The 15,000-nt window shown below is 44.7% G+C and overlaps 1 long non-coding RNA gene across 2 annotated transcripts in view; it reads left to right on the forward strand.

The window, feature by feature from the left end:
* Positions 1-4,594: 4,594 nt before the first annotated feature.
* The window catches only part of LOC143291250 (uncharacterized), a 26,740-nt gene continuing 16,334 nt past the window's right edge, over positions 4,595-15,000 (forward strand). The window contains exon 1 of one of the 2 annotated variants that reach the window (XR_013056494.1): positions 4,595-4,758. This is a non-coding gene — a long non-coding RNA (uncharacterized LOC143291250). The remainder of the gene's footprint in view (positions 4,759-15,000) is intronic. The other variant, XR_013056493.1, reaches the window with a different exon arrangement.

Here is a 15,000-nt window from a genome sequence, read left to right on the forward strand (position 1 = left end):
CCAAGAAGAATTGAGCATCCCAAACACAGTCATACCCTGCTTCTATTAAAATTTGTCTGATACAACTCATCCATTTTGAAGAATAAATACCATTTCGATATAAATTAAGTAATATCAAATATATTTTCCCAGAATATTTTTCTCTGTTTGATATCACTAAGCTGGTCCAAAATCGAACTGTTCTCATTTTCACTAACACACTAATTGGATAAATACCAGTTTCTCCATAAACAATTTGGGTCATTGTATTTCTGTTCAGTTTGAACAAGCGTTTCAAAAATTTCAATTCTAATTTTTCAAGTATATCTACATTTTCATAACCCCATATTTCTGAACCATACAACAAAATAGGAACAATCATAGACTGGTACATGTCCAGAATGATATGTAAAGGTAAATCTTGATTTCTGGCTGACTGAAGTAACGAAAACATAGCTTTTTTTGGCCCTGTTCATAAATCATTTTTTTTTAGCTTTGTAAAAAGTTCCGTTTCTACTAAATTCGATGCCAAGATATTTAAAAGAATCGACAACATCACCAAACTTAAAAACAGGCTTTAGCTTGTTTATAGAATTAAATGTTATCACTTTAGTTTTCTTTACATTGACCACTAGTTTCCATTTTAAACAATATTTGTGAAAAAAACATTGAGGGACTGTTGTAATCCTTCTTTCGTCTCTGAAAGTAAAATTGTGTCATCTGCATACAACAGTACAAATAATCGCATGTAATTATCTAACTCTGAAGTGTTAACATTCAATAAAAGATTATGGAAGCAAGAACATACCCAGCATGCACACCCCCGAAAGCGGAGTATGGCTGCCTACATGGCGGGTTAAAAAACGGTCATACACGTAAAAGCCCACTCACGTTTATACGAGTGAACGTGGGAGTTGCAGCCCACGAAGGCAGAAGAAGAAGTTTTTAGGGGACCATGAATGTTCGCCATCTCGACCCTTTCATTGCTTGGGTTCTCGCCGCCACTTCCACCTCTTTCGGGTGCAGTGGTCAAACGGTTAGGGCTCTGGATCCATTACCGTGTGTCCTGAGTTCGAACCTCGTCGCACCACATGTGGAGTGATGGCCTAGAGGTAACGCGTCCGCCTAGGAAGCGAGAGAATCTGAACGCACTGGTTCCAATCACGGCTTAGCCGCCGATATTTTCTCCTCCTCCTCCACTAGACCTTGAGTGGTGGTCTGGACGCTAGTCATTCGGATGAGACGATAAACCGAGGTCCCGTGTGCAGCATGCACTTAGCGCACGTAAAATTACCCACGGCAGCAAAAGGGTTGTTCCTGGCAAAATTCTGTAGAAAAATCCACTTGGTTAGGAAAACAAAAAAACAAAACAAAAACAAAACAAAACTCCACGCAGGAAAAACAACAACAACAAAAAAACAAAAAAATGGGTGGCGCTGTGGTATAGCGACACGCTCTCCCTGGGGAGAACAGCCCGAATTTCACACAGAGAAATCTGTTGTGATAAAAAGAAATACAAATACAAATGCAAATACCTGTTGGGTTAGTGGCGGAGATTTTTCACGGTCTCCCAGGTGAACACAGGTGTAGACCTGCTAGTATCTGAACCCTCCCTTCAGTGCATATACCCAGGCAGAAGATCAAATGCATAATGTTTTAAAGATCCTGTAATCCATGTCAGTGTTCGGCGGGATATGGAAACAAGAACATACCAAACATGCACACCCCCGAAAACGGAATATGGCTGCCTACATGGCGGGGTAAATAAACAAAATGGCGATTTACGTAAAATGTGTGTGTGTGTGTGTGTGTGTGTGTGTGTGTGTGTGTGTGTGTGTGTGTGTGTGCGTGCGTGAGTATGTGTGTGTTGTGTTGTGTGTGTGTGTGTGTGCGTGCGTGCGTGAGTATGTGTGTGTTGTGTTGTGTGTGTGTGTGCGTGTGTGCGTGCGTGCGTATGTGTGTGTTGTGTGTGTGTGCGTGTGTACGTGTGTGTGTGTGTGTGTGTGTGTGTGTGTGCGCGCACGTGTGAATGAAACCTGATTTTCTGACGCATGAAACGAATGACGAGTGCCCCAGTGGCAGCTGTCAGTCGGCTCAGCGCAGGTACGTAGCCTGTTGTTTCAAATCACTTCGTGTTTGTACAGCTCATCTCGGACCTGGGATAGGCGCTGTTTAAGTATCCATATCATCAGCTCGCATTTCCTTCCTGGGTAGCTCTCGATTCAGGGCTTCAGGTTTCTTGGCTGAAAGACTGAACAGCACAACTTTCCTTCTCACAGGGAGGTGCCTTTCAGCTGTAGAAGATCAGATCAGGTCTGACTGACACGCGAAGTTAAATTTACCCTGGTGGGACATTTGGGATATCGTCACCGCCTGGAGGGAAATTTTTCGAAAATTTTAGAGGCTTCGCTTTATAGCCAGAAGCTGCATCCGGTAGGCAGTAGAAAACAAACAAACAAACAAACACCACCCTCCCCCCAAAACAACAACAACAAAAACCAACTAAAAAAAACCACACACACGAAAAAAAAACAAAAAAACAAAAAAAACCAACCTCCGGTAAACTTTTGATTTGCACTTACTTCAGGATAGCATTATTTTAAGGCGTCGGCGTTGCCTTTTTTTTTTTTTTTTTTCTCACTCATTCTTTCTTTTGTCCATTCCCAGCTTAGCCATTCCCATCATCCGTCATTCCCCCCCCCCTCCCCTCCGTCCTCACTGCACCCTCCCCCTCCTCCTTCAAGATACACCCACCCCCTTCTCCTCCTCCTTCTCCTCCTCGATTGTTTTCTCTGCCAACATCCTGTTTCGTTTGAACGAGGAAGTATCCGATCGTGGTAAGTTTAAATAAACCACTATACGTTTCACTTTCAACTGCAGCTTCAAAGAGAGATGTCTCAAAAAGCGTGCTGACTGTTTTAGCTTGCTAAACAGCACCACACCTGTGCGAAGAACTATTATCAAGTCAGATGAAAAAATAGATAACAAACGGGAAGAAGACGAAGTCACCCCAAGTTAGCAACATCAACGACGACGACGACAACAACAACAACAACAACAACAACAATTCTCCTCACTCACACAACCCAGGACGCACGCACACATGCACACGTACACACACACACACACACACACAAACACACACACACACACACACACACGAACGGGCGATACTGATTTCGTTTGAATGCCCTTCGTACAAAATATTGCCAAAACATACAGTGTTTCTGCGGAAAAGAAGTAAATGTCCATCACATAGTTGTCGAGTGTCCTGGAACAAAACAATTGGTCTTTCAAAAAAGCTCACTGACCAGTTTCCACTGAACACGTATTAATTTGTCCTTGGAAGCTAGTTTGAATAATCATTTATTACTCCTACAAATCACAGAATATTTGAATCAAAGTCCACATGGTATCTACCTTTGGTTGATTATATGTTTTTGTTGTCATGATTATGCTTAATTAATCCTGTTAAAGAAATGTTTGAAACAGTTTTACATTATTCTCAGTTAGTTCAGTCGTTGGTAGTTCTTCCTGTTCTAAACTTTGGCACCTTTTTTTTAAAAAAATTATGTATCTTTTACTGTATCAGTCATCCCAGCACCTCTTCCCATCGCCCCAACCCCCACGCCCCAACCAACCCCCACGCCCCAACCAACCCACACGCCCCAACCCCCACGTACTATCCCCCACGCCCCAACCCACACGCCCCAGCCCCCACACCCCAACCCCCCCACCCCCCCAACACAACCCCCACCCCCCAACACAACCCACACGCCCAACCCACCCCACGCCCCAACCACCAACACAACCCCCAGCCCCCACCCAACGCCCCAACCCCCCCACGCCCCAACCCCCCCAACGCCCAACCCACCAACCCGCACGTCCCAACCCCCACGCGCGCACCCCCGTCCTCCTCCTCCACCCTTCTCATGTCACTTACCAGTCAAAGGACGTTTAACTAAAGAAAGACAGAAATGAACACACACACACACTCACACACACACACACACAAACGAGGCAGTCAGAGACAACAATAGATTACTATGCTCCGCCCCCTTCCCCACTCCCCCCCCCCCCCCCCCCCCCCCCGAGACCCCGTCCCATATCACCACACAAAGAGAGAGAGAGAGAGAGACTGTATTGCACCACACAGTATATATAAAAAAAAAATTGTTGACTCATCCTTAGCACACCACCACATTATATTGCCCAAGACCGAAACACTTTCAAATGAATGCGCCAAAGCTGTAATTAAATAACATTAAAATACAAAACAAAACAAAACAACAACAACAAAAAAACAACAAACTTTCACATGCTCACAACACAACACAACACAACCACCACCACACACCCTCTGTATGTGACATCACACACACACACACACACATACACACACACACACGCACACGCACGCACACACACTCTCTCTCTCTGTGTCTGTCTCTCTGTTTACCTCAAATCCGTCGAGGTTTCCAAGCGACCACCACCACCACCACACCCACAACCACGTGATGAATACCCACGTGACTGTGGCAGGTCACATCACAGTCACGTGGTACCGAGCCACGTCACTGACAGGTCGAAGTTGTTTTTAAAAAGGCCGAGTATCCGCCCCTGCGTCCTTTATCGTCACCGTCTGTCGCTTGCGAAAGATTATATCACCCCTGTTTTTCCCTGTCTTCCAACTCAAACTGACTGCTGTCTCAAGGCGAGTTGACTCTCCTCTTCCAAGTCATCGTCTTCGTATTCTTCTTGCTTCTCGATCTCTTCCAAGTAAGTTTTCGTTTCTTTGGTGTGTTTGTAATCGCTTTGTTCGTTTTTAACTTTCTTTAAAAAAAAAAAAATGTATTTATATAATTTATTGTTTTCTTTTTTTGTTGTTGTTGTTTTTTTGTTTTTTGTTTTGCGAAAAGGTTTGGTGATGGTAAAGAATTTTGTTCTTGCCCAGGCGATAGATGTTTGTACTTCTGTGCTGTTATTTTTTTACGTTTTTGTTGTTGTTGTTGGGGTGTTCTTTTGTTATTGGTGGTGGTGGTGGTTTTGATTGTCTTTTTGTTTTGTTTTTATGTGTGGTTGTGGTGTGGTTAAAAAAAAAAGAAAGAGATAGAGAGGGAGAGAGAGAGAGAGAGAAAAAAAAAAGGATTACCCGGACGTACTGACACTCAGAAATCTGGATATACTTTGTGCTGAGTCATGTATATATATATATATATATATATATATATAAACAAAAAACAAAACATTTTTAACATTTCTGTTTCTTTCTTTCATTTGATAGTTTATTACTTTTAAGACAGAAGAAAATCTCTTCTTGGAAAAAAGAAAGGTTACGCATCTCTCTCTCTCTCTCTCTCTCTCTCTCTATATATATATATATATATATATTGCGTTATATTGAACAGGCATTTATTAATTGATAATGGTGTTATGCTCTCGGAGGTTTATTTACAGAGCTCTGAAAGTTATTCGTCAATTATCATCGTCGTAAAGTGAAATTCATGTAAAAAAAAGAAAAAAAAAGAAAAGAAAAAGAGATTTATTCTTACTTTGCCAATGACCGAAAAGCACGCAGCTTCGTCAAAAAACAAACAAACAAACATACAAAAAAAAAAAAAAAAAAAAAATTATGGCAAGGGCGAACCCTTCTCTCTGTGTCTGTCTTAAACTCTCTCCATATGAACGGCGAAAGAGACGACGTTAACAGCGTTTCACCCCAATTACCATCATCAAAATATCACAAGCGGATGGCTCTTATACTGAGTAGGTGTTATGTAGAGACACCAATACCGCATTTCTGACGACGGAAGCCAAAAGGTTGGGTCTTTCAGACACCCACTGTACATCCGAGGGGTCTGTGTAGAGGAGAAGAGAGGACTGGCCGTACTGAGTGAGTTAATCATGGCTCGATGTGTTATTCATTTTTGGTATTTATACTTATTAACGCTGACACTGATTTATTCATTTATGAAAGCCATGCCTCACCCCAGAAAGGAGTGGGGGTGGTGGGGGTGGTGGGTGGGCTGGGGGCTGGGTGGGGGGTGGGGGCAACGGGGGGGGCGTGGGGGTGGGGGGAGGGAGAGAAACAAAACGAAATGCAATGCTAATTAATGTAATACAGTGCAATGCAATGCAATACAACACAGTACAATAATATGCGCAATACAAAGCATTACAATACAACACAACACAAACACAACCCAGCACAAGATCACTTCTCGCAGTCTCCCTACATTTCGTTACCATGCATTGCTGTGTGTGTGTGTGTGTGTGTGTGTGTGTGTGTGTCCTAACCACTATAACTTGTCGAGCGAGTGGTGGGGAGCGATTTAACCCCCCCCCCACTCCTCCCCCACTGTGACCATGGACACAACTAGGAGGGGGGCCTGGGGGGTGGGGGCGATGTGTGACCGACAGGAAGTTTCTTCACACCACCATTTGTTGCTATAGTGATCTATCGTTGTCTTTGTGTGTGTGTGTGTGTGTGTGTGTGTGTGTGTGTGTGTGTGTGTGTGTGTGTGAAGCGTGTGTGTGTGTGTGTGTGTGTGTGTGTGAAGCGTGTGTGTGTGTGTGTGTGTGTGAAGCGTGTGTGTGTGTGTGAGTGTGTGTGTGTGTGTGTGTGTGTGTGTGTGACAGAGAGAGAGAGACAGAGAGAGACAGAGACACAGAGAGAGACATAGAGAGAGAGACAGAGACAGAGATAGACAAAGAGAGAGAGAGACAGAGACAGAGATAGACAAAGAGAGAGAGAGAGACAGAGACAGAGATAGACAAAGAGAGAGAGAGAGACAGAGAGAGATAGAGACAGAGAGAGTCAGATAGAGAGAGAGATAGAGATAGAGACAGAGAGAGACACACACATACACACAGATACACACACAGACACACACACAGAGTCATCAAACAGAACAAAACCTGGGTTGGCCCTCCCGGAAGAGTTTCGCTCAAATGTGTGTGTGTGTGTGTGTTTTGTTCTTCGCAAAGACGGTGTAGAGATTATGGTGATACTGAACAGATACGAACACACACACACACACACACACACACACACACACACACACACACACACACAAGCACACACACAAATTACTGATAGATTCAAATAATCAATATTACCAATGTTGTGTAAACACAAAGAATGCAGCTAATCCCAAACATTTTCTAAATTCGACACCAGCAGCACATTCAAGACAAATTACAAGTCTAATGTATAGACTTCGTTTAAATGCCTTTCGTACAAAATTTTCTAAAAATATAAAATGTATGCGCAGTAAGCAAATAACTGTAAGCCATCTACTCATTCACTGTCCGAGCATAAGACAGTTAATTCCAAAAGATGTAGAGAGACTCAGACAGAGACAGAGAGAGAGAGAGACAGAGAGACAGAGATAGACAAAGAGAGAGAGAGAGAGAGAGAGAGAGAGACAGAGATGGAGAGATAGAGATAGACAAAGAGAGAGAGAGAGAGAGACAGGGAGAGACAGAGAGAGACATAGAGAGAGATAGAGAGATAGTGAGAGATAGAGAGAGACAGAGATAGACACACACACACACACACACAGACACAGACAGACAGACAGACAGACACACACACACACACACACACACACACACACACACACACACAGAGTCATCAAACAGAACAAAACCTGGGTTGGCCCTCCCGGAAGAGTTTCGCTCAAAGGTGTGTGTTTTTTTTTTTTCGCAAAGACAGTGTAGAGATTATGGTGATACTGATACTGAACAGATACACACACACACACACACACACAAACACATGCACACACACACACACACACACACACACACAGAAGCACACACACACGAACCCACACACACACACACACACACACACACACACAACACAACACACACACGAACACACACACACACACACACACACACACACAACACAACACAACACAACACAACACAACACAACACAACACACACACACACAAACACACAAACACACACACACACACAAGAAAAACAAAAAACAAAAAACGTAGCCAGCGCCTGTAACTGCGTCTTGTCCTGTCAACTTTTTTTGGGGGAAAACCTCTAACAGTGAATACAATCAACACTGACATCCTGCCAATGGCAGAGGATTCGAATGGCCACTGAGGGAGAGGAAAAGAAGGAGAAAGAGAAATAGACGAAGATGAATAAGACGATGACGAAGAAGAAGAGGGAAAAACAAGAGCAAGAGGAAGAGGTGGAGAAGGAAGAGGAGGAGGAAGAAGAAGAAGTAGTAGTAGTTGTAGTGGTAGTAGTAGCAGTAGCAGTAGCAATAGAAGGAGAAGAAGGTGAAGAAGAAGAAGAAGAAGAAGAAGAAGAAGGAGCAGGAGCAGGAGCAGGAGAAGGAGAAGAAACAGGAGAAGAAGAAGAAGAAGAAGTAGTAGTAGTAGTAGAAGAAGAAGAAGAAAAAAAAAAAAAAAGGCTGGAGACTGAGGACTGTGGTTTAAAAAAAAAGGTGACTTTATTTGCAAGAAGAACCCATAATTACATTCTGTTCTCTCTCTCTCTCTCTCTCTCTCTCTCTCTCTCTCTCTTCCTTTCTTAGTCCCCTCCCCCTTCCCCCCCCCTCCCCTCCAACCTCAACCGCCCCCCCCCCCCGCCACCTCCCTTTTTCATTCGAATATACAGAAATGTCGATTTCTAATTAATAATAACAATCATCATTATGACAGATATGATAATAATCCAAATAATAATGATAATAATATTATTTATTTCCAGTCTAATATCATCATCTCAGATGAACAGACTATAAATAAATAAACGAACGAGAACCCATAACTCAACATGCAGAGACGTGGGTTGTTAACACTGGTACGGTACCGTTCTGGGCAAGATAAGAGGGCTGACAAGGAAGAGAAAAAAGAAGAATGAAGAGGAAAGCAGAATGGAAACAGGAGGTTTAACTCACTCAGTACAGCCAGTCCTCTCTTCTCCTCTACACAGACCCCTCGGATGTCCAGTGGGTGTCTGAATGACCCAACCTTCCGTCGTCAGAATTGTGGTATTCTTTGTCAACATTCAGCTCTTCAGTATAAGAGCGTTCCGCTTGCAATATTTTGATGATGGTAACTGGGGTGAAACGCTGTTAACGTCGTCTCTTTCGCCGTTCGTATGGAGAGAGTTAATTAAGCAGGGGAAACTCCAGAAGAAGAAGAGGGAGAAGAAGGTGAAAGAGGAGGAGCAGGAGGAGGAGGCAGAGGAAAGAAGGGGAAGACAGGGCAGGACAAGACAGGGACAGGACAGGGACAGGACAGGGACATGACGGGGACAGGACAGGACAGGGACAGGGACATGACGGGGACAGGGACAAGACAGGGACAGGACAGGACAGGATAGGGACAGGGACAGGGACAGGACAGGACAGGGACAGGGACAGGGACATGACAGGGACAGGACAGGGACAGGACAGGGACAGGACAGGACAGGACAGGGACAGGACAGGACAGGACAGGACAGGACAGGGACAGGGACAGGACAGGGACAGGACAGGACAGGGACAGGGAAGGACAGGACAGGACAGGACAGGGACAGGACAGGGAAGGACAGGACAGGACAGGGACAGGACAGAGACAGGACAGGGACAGGACAGGGACAGGACAGGACAGGGACAGGACAGGACAGGGACAGGGCAGGGCAGGGACAGGACAGGGAAGGACAGGACAGGACAGGACAGGACAGGACAGGGACAGGACAGGACAGAGACAGGACAGGGACAGGGACAGGGACAGGACAGGACAGGACAGGGACAGGACAGGACAGGACAGGGCAGGGACAGGACAGGGACAGGACAGGGCAGGGCAGGGCAGGGACAGGGACAGGGCAGGGCAGGGCAGGGACAGGACAGGACAGGGACAGGACAGGACAGGGACAGGACAGGGACAGGGCAGGACAGGGCAGGGCAGGGCAGGGCAGGGCAGGGCAGGGCAGGGCAGGGACAGGACAGGACAGGACAGGACAGGACAGGACAGGACAGGACAGGGACAGGGACATGACGGGGACAGGGACAAGACAGGGACAGGACAGGACAGGGACATGACGGGGACAGGACAGAGACAGGGACAGGACAGGGACAGGGACATGACGGGGACAGGGACAAGACAGGGACAGGGACGGGACGGGACGGGACGGGACGGGACGGGACAGGACGGGGCGACTGAACTTCTGTGTGGTGCAATATGGGGGTTGGAGCGTGTGTGTATGTGTGTGTGTGTGTGTGTGTGTGTGTGTACGCCAGCGCGTGCGTTTGAGTCAGCGTGAAAACGGGCACCTGCCAATGACAATAAATTAACATGTGTTGATAGGCAGCCAGTTTGGTGATTTACTGCAGAGGGTGATGATCGACATACAGAACGTCATATAAAGAAGAAAAAAGGGTCGTGTTATCTTTCTTATCATAACTGGTCCACATACCTGATATATATATATATATATATATATATATATATATATATATATATATATATATATATATATATATATTGTGCATACAATCATCACACGTCGCGGATACGAGCTGAAAATAAGAAGCAAACAACGAGAACGACAACAACAACAAATCACACACACACACACACACACACACACACACACACACACACACAGAGACACACACACACACATACACAACACACACACACACACACACTCACACTCACACACACACACTCACACACACACACACACACACACACACACACACACACAAACAAGGAATAACAGACCTTTATGTTGGCCTTTAAACAATGCTCGCGATCTTGAAAAAAAAAGAAACGAAAAAAAACAACACCAACAACAACAACAAAAAACAAAAACAACACACACACACACACACACACACACACACACACACACACACACACACACTCAGACACACACACAGACAGACAGACACACAGACACATACACAACACACACACAGACACGTAAAACACACACACAGACACGTAAAACACACACACACACACAAACAAGGAATAACAAGGAATAACAGACCTTTATGTTGGCCTTTAAACAATACTCGCGATCTTGAATAAAAAAAGAAACGAAAAAAAACCCAAACAACAACACCAACAACAACAACAAAAAACAAAAACAAAACACACACACACACAAACAAAAACAAACAAACAAACAACCACAACAACAACTTACAATAGCCTTTCTTTTATCAATGGGCTTATCTTCTTCAATTTAACGCTGGTGCTCATTGTGTGATTTTTTTTTTTTAACCAAAAAGCAAAACAAAGCACCCATACATGTAAGAGCGAGAACTTTTGATACAATATAAGCTACAGAACACACACGCACACGCACACGCACACACACACACACTCTCTCTCTCTCTCTTTCTTCCTCCTTGTCTGTCTGTCTGTCGTTCATTCTGCCTCTCTCTTCTCTCTCTCTCTCTCTCTCTCTCTTATATCCTGCTATTAATGCCAGTTTATTTCATCATTAACTTTAGACGGGCACGGTAGCCGAGTGAGTAAAGCGTTTGGCTTTTCAATCTAAGGGGCCCCAGGTTCAAACACCGGTCACGGCGTCTTGTGGATAAAGAGTGGAAAAGAAGAAGACAGACGAAGAAGAAGAAGAAGAAGAAGAAGACGAAGACGAAGAAGAAGAAGAAGAAGAAGAAGAAGAAGAAGAAGAAGACAAAGAAGACGAAGAAGACAAAGAAGAAGAAGAAGAAGAAGACAAAGAAGAAGAAGAAGAAGACGAAGAAGAAGAAGAAGACGACGAAGAAGAAGAAATTGTCACTAGGTTTCTATTAAAAAAAAAAAAAGAAGAAAAAAAAAAAAAAAAAAAAGAGAAGACAACACCAAATTGAATATATCAATTATCATTCATGTTATTTATTACTCACCTGAACGTAAAGTAGGTCTATGTTGAGGTTTAAAAAACTGCGCCAAGAAAAGATATGAATGAAAGATTGACGGACACACAGATAACTAGATAACTAGCTAGCCAGATAGATAACCACGTGACAACAAACGAGACCGAAAGGAAACGGTCACCCAACATTACAGTCATCAGGATGAACAAAGGAAGCCTTTCACTGAACTTTGTCGTCTGCATCGCTTCAAAGTGCGCTGGCCCGGATGTGACTGAAAACCGAGAATTTCCGGAAAACGAACTTCGGCCCCTTGTACTGTCTGACGGTGACAAATTGCTCTCTGTCTCTGTCTCTCTGTCTCTGTCAATGTCTCTCTGTCTCTGTCTCTCTCTGTCTCTGTCTGTCTGTCTGTCTGTCTCTCTCTACAAAGTGTGTATGAACTCTCTCCATTTTTCTCCCTCCCTCCTTCCCTCTCCCTCTTTCTCTCTAAAAATATTAAAAAAAAAAAAAAAAAATTACCAAGGAATCCGTTATCAAGCAATTAGCGATTTACCGGCTTACACAAAGCTTTCAAAAATTAGAAGTAAGTACAATAGTAATGTAGCTGGGAGTGTTTGAATGCTTCTGTATGACTGAGAAATGGTGGTGATTGTGTTGTTCAATCATACTGTCTGTAATACCTGTTTACACCACCCCTTCATGAGGGTCTGATATTGATTAACACATTCGTATCCGTATCCGTATCTCTCTCTCTCGCCGTCTGTCTGCCTCTCTATCTCTGTCTCTCATCCCCCCCCCTCTCTCTCTCTCCCTCGCTGTCTGTCTGTCTCTCTCATCTCTCTCTCTCCTTCGCCGTCTGTCTGCCTCTCTATCTCTGTCTCTCTCATCCTCTCTCTCCCTCGCCGTCTGTCTGCCTCTCTATCTCTGTCTCTCTCCCTCGCCGTCTGTCTGCCTCTCTATCTCTGTCTCTCTCCCTCGCCGTCTGTCTGCCTCTCTATCTCTGTCTCTCATCCCCCCCTCTCTCTCTTTCTCCCTCGCCGTCTGTCTGCCTCTCTATCTCTGTCTCTATCCCTCGCCGTCTGTCTGCCTCTCTATCTCTGTCTCTCTCATCCTCTCTCTCTCTCGCCGTCTGTCTGCCTCTCTATCTCTGTCTCTCTCATCCTCTCTCTCTCTCTCTCGCCGTCTGTCTGTCTCTCTATCTCTGTCTCTCTCATCCTCTCTCTCTCTCTCGCCGTCTGTCTGCCTCTCTATCTCTGTCTCTCTCTCTCTTGCCGTCTGTCTGCCTCTCTATCTCTAAGCGCGTTGGGTTACGCTGCTGGTCAGGCATCTGCTTGGCAGATGTGGTCTAGCGTATATGGTTTGTCCGAACGCAGTGACGCCTCCTTGAGCTACTGAAACTGAAACTGAAACTAAACTATCTCTGTCTCTCTCTCTCTTGCCGTCTGTCTGCCTCTCTACCCTCTGTCTCTCTCATCCTCTCTCTCTCTCTTTCGTCGTCTGTCTGCCTCTCTGTCTCTGTCTCTCTCTCTTGCCATCTGTCTGCCTCTTATCTCTGTCTCTCTCATCCTCTCTCTCTCTCTCTTTCGTCGTCTGTCTGCCTCTCTGTCTGTCTCTCTCTCTCTTGCCGTCTGTCTGCCTCTCTGTCTCTGTCTCTCTCATTCTCTCTCTCTCTTGCCGTCTGCCTCTCTATCTCTGTCTCTGTCTGTCTGTCTGTCTGTCTGTCTCTCTCTCTCTCCTTCGCCGTCTGTCTGCCTCTCTATCTCTGTCTCTGTCTCTGTCTCTCTCTTGCCGTCTGTCTGCCTCTCTATCTCTGTCTCCCTCATCCTCTCTCTCTCCCTCGCCGTCTGTCTGCCTCTCTATCTCTGTCTCTCTCTCTCTCTCTCCCTTGCCGTCTGTCTGCATCTCTATCTCTGTCTCTCTCACCCCCCCCTCTCTCTCTCTCTTTCGTCGTCTGTCTGCATCTCTTCTCTCATCCCCTCTCTCTATGTTTCTCTGGTCCTCTCTGCACTATTCAGGCCTGTGGACTGACTTGTTGACATATGTTCGTTCACATGATGATTTGTCATGCTCTCAAGACCCACGCACACCATCTGCATGTATTGTTGTTGTTGTTGTTGTTGTGTTTCTTTTTTTTTCTATTTTTTTAAAAATTTTTTTAACCTCTTTAGACGTGTGTGCTTATCACCAGAGTGAATTTTGCCATTTTCGTTGCCCAGCCTATATATATTATTTATTTTTTGTTGCCTGTTTGTTCGTTCTTTAGTTTAATTAACGTCTTTTCACTGTAAGTGATTTTAGACGAGTTGGTGGAGGGGGTGAGGGGATTACTGTGTACGCATACGAGTAAGTGAAAGTGTGTGTGTGTGTGTGTGTGTGTGTGTGTGTGTGTGTGTGTTGCCTGTGTGTCTGTGCTCTGCTGCTACGCCATGCTGCGCTGTTCTGTGTCATAACGTGATAGTTCATACGTTATGTTATGTTATGTTATGTTATGCTATGCATGCTATACTATACTGTACTATAATATACTGACCACACAACTGCACTGCACTACACTACACCATACCAGACCAGACCAGACTATACACTACACTACACTACACTACATTACACTACACTACACTACACCAGACCAGACCAGACCAGACTATACACTACACTACACTACACTACACTACACCATACCAGACCAGACCAGACCATACACTACACTACACTACACTACACTACACTACACTACACTACACTACACCAGACAAGACCATACACTACACTACACTACACTACACCATACCATACCAGACCAGACTATACACTACACTACACTACATTACAGACCAGACCGTACACTACACTACACTACACTACACCAGACTATACACTACACTACATTACACTACACTACACTACACTACACTACACTACACCAGACCAGACCATACACTACACTACACTACACTACACCACACTACACTACACTACACCATACCAGACCAGACCAGACCATACACTACACTACACTACACTACACTACACTACACCAGACAAGACCATACACTACACTACACTACACTACACCATACCATACCAGACCAGACTATACACTACACTACACTACATTACAGACCAGACCAGACCATACACTACACTACACTACACTACACTAC

This window comes from Babylonia areolata, chromosome 16 (genome assembly GCF_041734735.1).
Source record: "Babylonia areolata isolate BAREFJ2019XMU chromosome 16, ASM4173473v1, whole genome shotgun sequence".
Lineage (NCBI taxonomy): Eukaryota > Metazoa > Mollusca > Gastropoda > Neogastropoda > Buccinidae > Babylonia > Babylonia areolata.